Here is a 12,045-nt window from a genome sequence, read left to right on the forward strand (position 1 = left end):
TATATATATATATATATATATATATATATATATATAAATATATCTCCATATATGCACACATACATATTCATATATATATATATACATATATATATATATCCATATATGCACACATATACATTCATATATATATATACATATGTATATATATATCCATATATGCACACATATACATTCATATATATATATACATATGTATATATATATATCCATATATGCACACAAAAGACCCAGAGCATGTTTAAGTGCTACAGAAGTATCCTCGTACTTCTGGCACTTTAAAGTGACTCTTACAGTTGATGGAAAACTTATCCCTCCAAATATCCAACTTTTGAACATAAGTATAAAAAATATCATTGTTCAAAGTAACCCCAAATCAGGGGTTACTTTGAACAGGGACAATTGTATAAAAAAAAAAGTAATCAAATATTGACTGCAACTTATTTTTATTTTATATATCAGAGTACCTATTTAGTCCCTCTAACATAGTCAACTTTGGTTAAGATTGGAAAAAAGAGGTTATGAAATTATTGCTATAAGAAGTCTAAAACTGTTTGAAGTAACCCCGTTTCATGGTATATACACACATACACACGCACATACACACATACACACACTCATTTACACACACACGTTCATATATTTACACACAGACACACATACTCATATTCATATATTTATACATATACACATACATATAAGCACACTCATACATATACACATACATATATATTCAATACACACACACATATATAAACATGTACACAAACACGGATAAATAAATACATATCTAAACACTCCAAGACAAAGAGAAACCTGTGCACATAAAACACATGTAAAACAAACAAAAATAAACAAGATTTTGCTGATTACATACATTGCTTGTATTACTACACATGACACAGCAAGGATGGGCTGAGCACTTTAGGATAGGTAGTCCAGGGAAAGATTTAAATACCTCCTTATTCACAGGGTGAACCACATGAAATGCCTTGATTTCTTATCAACCATCGGAAAGTGAAGACACTTTTCTAATAAGGAACATTGATATCAGACTCAAAGGTGAGCCTCAAAGAACAATTAACGCCACAGTGTTGTTAGAAAATGGACTTTCACAAGGGGTTTGAAAGTTCAGAAAACCTAATACGACAACAAAAACAGGAAAATAAATAAATGAATATATATAAGTATTTGAAGTGAAAATAAATGTATATGAATTAATATAATTTATATACGAACATTATGACTGAATATCTGAATATTATATCTTATATACACATACCTTAGAGCTCTCTCATTATACACACACATATATATAGTGAGAGAGGAGAGAGAGCTATAGTGTGTGTGTATAAGATATATTCAGTTACTAAGTGTGTATATATAAAATAAATGTAATTACAAAGTGTGTGTGTGTGTGTGTATATATATATATATATATAATCATCATTTAATATCTGGTTGGATGGTTTGGCCAGAGCTGCAAGCTGCACCAGACTCCAGTCTGATTTGGCAAGGTTTCTACAGCTGGATGCCCCTCTTAACGCCAACCACTTTACAGAGTATGCTGGGTGCATTATATATATATATATATATATACCACCTTTATCTTATGATATTTACTTTGTTTTATATTATACTCATTTATTGTGCTTTTAATTATTAATTTTTCTATATGTGATAGTGGATTTTCATGAGTTCTTGAAACTTGGTTATTTTACCAAAAACTAAATGAATGAATATGTGTGCGTGTGTGCGTGTGCGTGTACATACGTACACACACACAATGTTACTTTGCTCTTTCCTATGCCATTCCAGAACCACTTCCATTCCTCATTTTCCTCCAGCCATGGTCCCTTCTCCAATTTGAATGTCCTTGTATCTGTTCTACAGTAAGACATCTATCCCACTTCTTTTAACTTCTCAACTGGCACAAAGCCACCTCCCTCAATACTACTTATCCCAGTCAAGGAGACATTGCCTTGTCATTCAAGTTATTTGGTGACCCTGCTGGTGGTGGTGCTACAAAGAAAAAGAAAGGTATCTGTAAATTGGTTGGTGCTGGGAAGTGCATCCACCTGTAGAAATCATGCCAAAGAAGTCAGAACATAGTGCCATCTTCTGGCTTGTCAGCTTTTGTCAAACCATCCAACCCATGCCAGCATAGAAAACAGATGTTAAATAATGATGATGATGAGGTATGTATCATCATTTAAAGTCCATTTTCCATGTTGGCAGGGGGTTGGACAAAAGCTGACAAGCCAGCTAGCAGGCTGATATGCCCTTGAACTGAATGCTAGTCTGGCACAGGGACAGCCATTTACAGCTTAGTGGACTGGAGGTACATGAAAGGTAAGGGTTTGCTAAAGAACACAACACAACACTGTTCTGGGAATCAAAACCACGATCTTGCAATTGTGTCTACAACACCCTAACCACAAGACCATGCACCTCCACACACACACTCGTGTGCATGGTGTATACACATACACACCCATGGTAAAAATGGAAGTTACTATAGCTTCGGATTGAACCAGTTCATGGATTGCCCCTCATTCAAAAAGTGCAGCCTTATCACAAACTGTGTTACACAGATTCTGCCTAAGAATTAAATTAAGAATACATTTGTATGGATGCTCAGTCACATGTTATTTCAGGAACAGATTACTCAACTGATCCTTGTTGTCAAACAATGATGTTCCATGCATCCATCCATATAGACTTTTAATATAGTTTTGCATGCTGATGCTGAATATCACAGTAATTATTTTGAAAAATCTATAATGAAGTTAGAAGCATTTAGAGTTATGTATTTTTATCCAATGAAATTTAGACCATTGTCCTCACAGTGGAAGTCAAAACTTTGTTCTTGTGGCAACTCTGCTTCATTAATTCTTCATTTGAACACGAACCTGTGAGTTGCCATTCTTTTGAAAAAATTTTGTTTCTTTTCTGTTTGGCTGCACTTTTTGAAATTTTAAAGTTAAATGAAAATTTTGTAATTTGGTGTATTAATATAATTTTTCATGCTGAATCTCAGGACCTAATTCACTTGTTTCTGAAAATGTTTTAAAAAAGTACAGAGGTTTAAAGTTTGATCATTTTTACAGAGTCAAAACAAGATTTGAAAGCTGCCAAATTGTGCATGACTGCACGTTTTAATATCAAGCTGTAAGCAAATGAAATATTGGTGGAATTTTGCTTTATGCACGCCATATAACTCTTCATAACTTTGTTTGGGAATTTTCAGAAAATTTTTGCTAATTTGTATTTTACTCATGGAAATTCATATGATTGATTATGTGAAAACTGAAAAATAAAATTTGGTGCGTGACTCAAGGCCTATCTAGCTGCTATTTTTAGGTGCAGGCATGGCTTTGTGGTAAGAAGCTTGCTTCCCAACCACATGGTTCCAGGTTCAGTTCCATTGTTTGGCACCTTGGGCAACTGTCTTCTAATAAAGCCTTGGACTGACCAAAGCCTTGTGAGTGGATTTGGTAGACAGAAACTGAAAGAAGTCTGTCATATATATATATATGCGCGCGCGCGCGCGCGCGTGCGTGCGTGTGTGTCCCTGCCACTATCACTTGACAACCGATGTTGGTGTGTTTATGTCCCTGTAACTTAGCGGTTCAGCTAAAGAGACCGATAAAATAAGTACTAGGCTTGCAAAGAATAAGTGCTGGCATCGATTTACTCAAATAAAGGTGGTGCTCCAGCATGGCCACAGTCAAATGACAAGTAAATGAATGAAAAATATCACTACCTCTTCATTCCTTGTGTTTTAAGCATTTAATAAGTGTAAAACGACCAAGTGGCTTGACAGGACAGCAACATAAGAGTAAGCATATTGGCTTGTTACAATGGAAACAGGCACCTATATGTCTGGCTTTCGATTGACTAAAATCACCTAAAATTTGCTGACTTTAATGGCTATTAACTTTTTATTCATGGCAGAAATGAATTTTAAGTTAATAATTACCATACAAAACTACTTCAATACACCAAATATGAACTCAATTGGATAAAATTGAAGAAATTGAAAAGTGGAAGCCAAACAGAAAAGATTCATTCCCTTGACAATGAGCTTTTTAAGAAAAAGACCCCTTATGACATTCAGGTGAATAGCAAAGCAGCACTCCATACAAGGTTCTCACTAGCAGATTGCATGGGTAAAGAAATCTAAAATTATTTACTGAATCCAGAAAATATTCCATACAATTTGTAGATCCTGCAAAAAGTACCGATTATGAGTTTCGTAAATTTGTCATAGAGTACGAAAGTAAACAAATGTAGGTGATGGTATTACATTTTTTTAAATAGTAACAATCGTTTCAATAATCAGTAGAACTTTGTGCATCAATTAACATTTTTAGCTACACATACAAATTATTTAAATCCATATGATATAAATGAAAATTCCACTCATTTCTTCTGACTAGTTTACAAAAGATAGTACCAAAGTAGGTACTGGATTTCATAGAAGAAATTAATCTATTAAATATAATAAAGAGGGAAGGATAGAGAAAACCAGGTAATGAATCATAGATAGTAGGTTATTACACTATCAGAAATTTACTCTAGAAGGAGACAGGCTGGTGGCATGGCATAATATATGTTTTTGTAGTCACTCTTTGTTCCAAGTTAACCTTTACTGAGGTTCAATGTAAAATATGGAATGAAAATCAAATTCATTTAAAGTAAATGTTCTATAAATGATCTTTCATATTATCTACAAATACATTTTCACATATCCATCACATCATTAAATCCTGAAGGATAATGTTCCTTAATAGGGAAGTTAAGACAGCCCTAACCAAATTAGAGAGACTGTTTTATTAGTTTCCCAACAGTAAGTCTATTGTAAAGAGCCAAAACCATAAGACAATGGCAGGCCAAGAACAAATTAGCTTTTGCCATAATAGTACTGGGCGCCCTTCCATGCTATGCTGCCTTTAAAGAAATCATAAGGCATCACCTAGACGCCACAGGCTTCCCTCCCCAGCTCAAGCCAGTGGGACTAGACTGAGGGGACAGTAAAAAGCATGACAGTAGAACAATTTTCCCTGTTTCATGACGGTAGGCTCCTCATCTGGGATATCACACCTTCTCCAGCAGAAACATGGTGCGTTCAGTCACCAACTCAGGTTCTGCTGCTCGTCAAGCTGAGAAAGGCAAACTGTCAAAGAATTGGTCGCTCTGACAAGTTTGTGGTCAAGCCTGTGGCATTAGAGACCACCGGTGTTCTTGGTTCCTGAACCATATCTCTGCTCACCGCTATCAGGGCATAGACGGTTATCTGCAAGTGTGAGCCCTTGAGTCAGAGTGGCTGTTGCAGCCTATCTCACTTGACCTCCTCCAGTGCAATGCCTTTTCCATTTTATCTGCTGCGGCTATGAGGCAGTCTGAATTACAGGAAATCTAGAGAATGTATCACAACAGAAAATAAATTGCAACTATCACACTCCTTTTATACAGAAGAGTATGGCTAATATTTATTTTAAGGTTCCATATAAATTAAGCAAACAAGGTACCAAAAGCATTTTTTTCTTAAAGGAATGTACATAATTATGTAATTAAATTATATAATAGTGCAGTGGGACCTATATATTTTACAAGGTATTGCAACACACACAATATATATACATATACAATATATACATACACAAACACTAAGTTAGACCTAAGGTTTTAGAATGCAGTTAGGAGGGTCCCTTCAGTTATATATGCTATTAACGATATTATCTAAAAATTCATTATTCATTGAATTAGTATTATTTCAATACACACAAAAATACATGCATATCAACTTTATACACAAATTTGAGAACAGACGCTTATTATTGGTATTAAACTAATGGTTATCAAGATGACAAATACCAATCTCTCTACACACTGCCCTCACTAAATAGATTAGTGAAAATGTTTTGCACATGTCATGCTATATAGGTGCAGGAGTGGCTGTGTGGTAAGTAGCTTGCTCACCAACCACATGGTTCCGGGTTCATTCCCACTGCATGGCACTTTGGGCAAGTGTCTTCTACTATAGCCTCGGGCCGACCAATGCCTTGTGAGTGGATTTGGTAGACGGAAACTGAAAGAAGCCCATCGTATATATGTGTGTGTGTGTATATGTTTGTGTTTGTCCCCCCAGCATCGCTTGACAACCGATGGTGGTGTGTTTACGTCCCCATAACTTAGCGGTTCAGCAAAAGAGACCGATATAATAAGTACTAGGCTTCCAAAGACTAAGTCCTGGGGTCGATTTGCTCGACTAAAAGGCGGTGCTCCAGCATGGCTGCAGTCAAATGACTGAAACAAGTAAAAGAGTAAAAGAGAGTAGGTGTAATTACCAATGTCATGAGGGTAATAGGTGCGAGATGCTGGTGGCTGAGTTGGGTTCTGGCTGCATATAATGAATGCATAACACCCATGAACAATTAATTTTATTTCACTGCACAAATATTTTCCACATCGGTCTTGAATTAAAAATGCTACCAAGTTTACACACAGGAAGGACAATTCTGTAGTTATTACAAATAGTTAATTAAAAAACTCTATAAAGAAACTGTTACTATAAGATAAGTCACATTGGGTTCAAGATTGCAAACTAGGTTGAGTAAAGAGTCACTAAAACGACTGTTGAGAGCAGCAAAATGAGAATGTAGTAAGCTTAGCTGCGGGCGCCCAAGGCATGCCTATTTATAAGCCTTGTTGGGGAATGTTCTTGAGACTTCTAGAAAGATTCATCACATGAGGTCTTGATGCTGATTGGTCTATAACTTGGCCAATCACAAGATAAAGCTGTTACTAAGCCATGGTTTTAACTTGGCAATTTGTTGATCCAGTTTCGAATTTGGTACATACACCAATCCCACTTTTTTAACCAAAAGATGAGAGTTTGCATTCATATTCTTCAGTGTTTTGCAAGTTAAAGTTTGAAAAAGAATCTTAATTTTATTAAAAACATAATTTGTCCACCCCTTTTCAGTCTTCTCAACTTGAGGTAGAGGCTGGCCCCATCCTTATGGGTACTGTGTTAATGCAAAGTTTCTCAAATCAGGTTAATGATACCAAATGCATTTACAGCACTACTGATTTGATTGCTTGGCTATGAAATTCAAAATGGTAACTTGAAACCTGACCCTGACCAGGTAAAACCCTTACTAGAGCTACCTATTCCTAATACCCACAAAGCATTGAGTTGAATTGTTGGTCTATTTGCATATTATTCTAAATGGATTCCAAAATTCTGACAAGATAAAACCGTTGGTTGATACTAAATATTTTCCTTTGAGTAAACTAGCCTTGTCAAGTTTAAAAACTTTACGAGACGATTTAGCAAACGCTACCTTAAAAGTGATTGACGAAAGCCTTCCTTTCTCAATAGAAACAGACGCATCGGAGGTAGCTATATCTGGCATTTTACACCAAAATGGAAAGCCAGTTGCATTTTTTTCAAGAAGACTCAACCCAAATGAGTGTTGTTATTCTTGTATTGAAAAAGAGGCAACAGCAATTGTGGAATCTGTGAGAAAATGGTTTCATTTTCTTCTTGGACGTAACTTCACACTAATAACTGATCAAAACAGTGTGGCTTTTATGTTTGTCAAAAGTGCAGTAAACTTAAAAACAAAAAGATAATGCGTTGGCGAATCGAACTAGCGTAGTATAAATTTGATATCATTTACCGCCAAAGCAAGTTTACTGCTGCATCTGATGCTTTATCATGTATTTATTGCACAGCTATGACTGATAATGAACTGTATTGTATTCATGCAGCGCTGTGTCATCCTGGGATCACACGATTGTTTCATTATATCAAAGTTAAGAATTTACCTTACTCTGTAGATGTAAAGCGTATAACTAACAATTGTGTAATACGTTGTTGTGAGGTGAAACCTCACTTTACTAAAAGTGCTATTTCATCAGTAATTAAATCTATTCAAGCTTTTGAAAGATTGAGTGTTGATTTTAAAGGACCCCTACCTTCAGTGTCAAAGAACCATTATTTTTTTAACTGTTGTGGATGAGTATTCACATTTTTTGTTCATTTTTCCATGTACTGATACTAATGCTCATTCCGTTATTAGTAATTTGAAGGTTTTGTTTAATCTTTTCGGATTTCCTGCTGTTATTCATAGTGATAATGCTAAATGTTTTGTATCTAAAGAACTTAATTTCTGTATGATAGGGGTATAGCGATTACTCATTCTACTGTATACAATCCTCATGGAAATGTTCAGTGTGAAAGGTATAATGGACTAATATGGAATTCCATTAAATTGGCCTTACGTAACAGAATTTACCAGTTTCTCAATGAGAAGTCGTGCTTCCAGAAGTTTTACATTCACAATGTTCATTATTATGCACGGCAACTAATGAGACCCCGCATGAGAGATTCTTCAAATTTCCTAGATATTCTATGTGTGGTGTTTCCGTTCCTACTTGGTTAATGCAAGGACCTGACAAAGTGTTTGTTAAACAACGTGTATGCAATAAGTATGATCCGTTAGTAGATTAAGCCCAATTGGTACAAATTAACCCTAACTACAGGAGGGTGCAGTACCCAAATGGACGTGAAAGTACTGTGTCCATTAGAGATTTAGCTCCTACTGGCAAAGCGACTGAGGAGTATCAGTTAAGTAAGGATCAAACTGATGTTGCTGACACTGATCCTACTCAAGTGCATGAACAGATACCATGATTGATTCTGTCCCATCTCCACCAGCTCAAAAACCAGAATCTCAAACTACTTTGCACTGGTGTTCATCCAGAACAAAAAAGTTCCTGATAGGTTAAATTTATGATTGATGATATGTTACACTTATGAAATGCCTCATTATTACGTTGTTGTGATTGGCTAATGGTTACGTTTGTATTTTGCATTTTGATGGTTAATTGTTCTTTTTTTTAGGGGGAAAATGTTGTGATTTTAGTTTTGATCACGTGATTTTGATTGTCTCAATTGCTGTTATATGCCTGTAGTGCAACTGCGCAGAGCTCTGTTCTGTTTGCAGCACAACGTGTTCAGTGTTAGTTTTTAGTTAGTCGAGACTGTAGCAACTCATTTCATAAAACTTATTGCGTTGGAGTTTGGTTTCACTTACAATTTAGCAATCTTTGTTTGTATTGTAGATTGCTAAATTTTTAGTCGATTAAAACCTTTTAAACTTTGATATTCCCGTTTGGGTTTATAACAGTGAGAAAAAGAGATTTTTCAGGCTACTTTCTCACACAATCCGCTTATTTCGAAAAATTTGAGATCATTTGCTGGTACCAGTGAAAACGAAAGTATTTACCGTTCAGAAACAAGTTTTCTCCAGGTCAAAAACGTGTTTCTCTGTAGGCAACAATCGAAAGCTTTATGAAATTCAATATAAATTGTAAATACATTTAAATAATTGTTCAATGCAACCAACAAGTTCAACGATGTCACCACTATTCCAAACTAAGCTAGACTTTTAATACAACTGTAGCAGAAGTGATTTACGCTGTCATGAGTGAGATGTTTTAGTTTTGAGTTGTCTACGCTTAAATACCTGGATATCGGCTCCACAAGCCTTTTCGTTCCAACAGGTCACAGGAACTTGTGATTAGACGAGCTTGTTGTTTGTATTGGTCGGTTTCCAGACGTCCAATCGTGTTGGCGGAACAGTTTGTTTTTCCTGACATGGGAAATTAATCACCAGCTGCAGGAGTCTACTGATCTTTATAAGAACGGCAGTTCTCGACTACCCTTTGCCTTTGGCACACGCAACTAGTCTCTTTTAACGATGTATCTGACACCAGCCAGTCTACGCTTTCATCTACACCAGACACCTGCCTACGCCGTTGCTGTATGAACATCACACAACAGACCATAAACAATTCGTCGACAGTCCAGTCGAACCACGAAGTCTCTCACACACTTCGTAGTAACCTGTTATAGTCATTTTATTTCATGTATGGCAATCATTGTATTTTATAAAGGAGAATAAATCGTCGCTTACCAGTTCATTTTCACATTCTTATTACCCATCTTCATTATACAACATTGTGCATAATTCGCGGCAGCAGTTCTTGTCATCACCCGAATATTATTACTTACACGCTATGTCATACGGCAAATACTACACGAGATCGATGACATACACAAAAGAATAAATGTAACTGTTTGTCACTTAATAGTTTTATATGGTAGGAGAAACATTATTTGGCCTGGAAAACGCTTGTTTTTCACTAAGTAAATAACTTTCACGTTTATGCTGCTCGGGAAACAAAGAAGTGCTCAATTTGGGTGTGGGGTTTTTTGGGGAGTGGGGAATATTACGAAATTGATCCAGCAATCTTGTCTGACATGGTTTCAGTTTTTGCAGGAGATAATGTTGTAGCAAGTGTACTGGAGAGAATATTTAAAATGGGTGTTGTTATTAAACGATATATTCTGAGTGTTGCTGCTCTGGCAAAATGTCAGTAATGCTAAAACAAAATAAACAAAACTACAAAAGCAACAACAGGGACAATCAAATAATCAGGCAGTCCTAGCTTCCTGCTATTCATTCTTTCCAATCGTATCAGCAATATCTTCAAATTGTATGTCAACAGTTTTCTTTGATAACCACCACAAAAGCTAATACAGACAACATTGTTCAACCAAAGTAGAGAGGGGGAGAGAGAAAAAAAAACCCACTTACACAGTATAGAAAATATCTGAAGATTTTTAAACTTACGTCCCAATAACAGCTTTACGTTTGTCTACACTGAATTGAAGAGAGAAAAAAACAGAACAGTTGTGTCTAAATATATCTTAGGTTCAATGCCTCGATGATATTCTAGAAATTGCTACGCTAACAGCATAAAATCGTACATTCTAGTTTCTCTCTCACACATAAACACACACAAATGTGCTTGCTAGAATAACAAAATTGATATAGATTTGTGGTGCAATTGTGTAGTTTAGTCCTTGGTCAGCTCTTATCAAGCACATTTATAATCAAAAGGCATTCCAGTTGCGACCATCCTATCTTTGTTTTTCAGTATCTGCGAAACCTCATTATCCCATGTGTGAAATCACCCGTTATCTAAAGACGTTAAGGGCGTAATTTGAAAGCGTCTCTGCCTATTGCTATTCCAGCATCACTAACTATACCTGCTTAAAGGCTCCCTCGATGACTCGTTTAGAGTCAGTTGGGCAATCTTACGGTACGAGTCCAAAATATCGGCCTTTTCCGTAAGGAGTGTCTTCGGCGATCTTTACCAAAGATCGGCTTTTTCCGTAACACCCAATGGGCCGATATTTTGGACTCGTACCGTAAGATCGCCGTCAGTTGTTCTTGTTCAGCCCCAGAGCAGCCCAGATCGAGCAGACTAAAGGCCAAAGACGCTCCATCCATACAAACCCGTTTTATATTCAGATACAATATATTTGAAACTCGATTTATCGAATATGTCTTCTTTTGTAAAGCTGCTCTTTCCCGTTGTTGCCGTGCAGAATCAGCTCTTATGGGTAGAGGGGAACGAGCACTAAGATATCAATTTTCAGATATTTCTATGATTGCAAGCATTGTTCAGAGATGCAAGTCACTCCGGGATCTAAATTTCTTCAGCTTTATATAATTAAAGTAGGAGCACAAAAGTATCTACACTGAGACTGTCTATCTTCAGTGATGTGACACCCTTTCGTCATTTCTAAAAAAGAACCACTCACATTTGTTATTCCTTTTTTGTACATCCATTTTATAAGTGTTTGTTCTTAATGCTTTCGTTAATGAATTTAGTCAAACCTTTGATAGATAATTGTATTCAGCACAAATCACGGACTTTCTCAAATTATAGCCATTAGTCTTACTAAGATGCTCTCGTGTCTATGAGCAGTCCACACTATTCGTTCAAAGTTCAGTATTTTACATTCAAACATTAATGATTAATTCCATTCAGAAAGCTCGATCTTATATACCTCCCGTTTACAGAAATCTCAAGCTAGCTCCATGCAGTTTTTAGAGAGAGAGAGAGAGAGAAAGAGAGAGAGAGAGAGAGAGAGAGAGAGAGAGAGAGAGAGAGAGA

General features: G+C 36.1%; 1 protein-coding gene across 3 annotated transcripts in view; it reads right to left on the reverse strand.

Moving 5' to 3' along the window:
* LOC106867718 (hepatocyte nuclear factor 4-gamma) overlaps positions 1-12,045 on the reverse strand; it is a 131,700-nt gene that overhangs the window by 104,320 nt on the left and 15,335 nt on the right. Inside the window, exon 1 of one of the 3 annotated variants that reach the window (XM_052970558.1) lies at positions 9,993-10,071. The exons of the other annotated variants lie outside the window; for them this stretch is intronic. The gene's annotated coding sequence lies outside the window, so the exon portion shown is untranslated. Of the gene's footprint in view, positions 1-9,992; positions 10,072-12,045 lie in introns of those variants that run through there. 3 annotated transcript variants of the gene reach the window in all.

This window comes from Octopus bimaculoides, chromosome 1 (genome assembly GCF_001194135.2).
Source record: "Octopus bimaculoides isolate UCB-OBI-ISO-001 chromosome 1, ASM119413v2, whole genome shotgun sequence".
Classification (NCBI taxonomy): domain Eukaryota; kingdom Metazoa; phylum Mollusca; class Cephalopoda; order Octopoda; family Octopodidae; genus Octopus; species Octopus bimaculoides.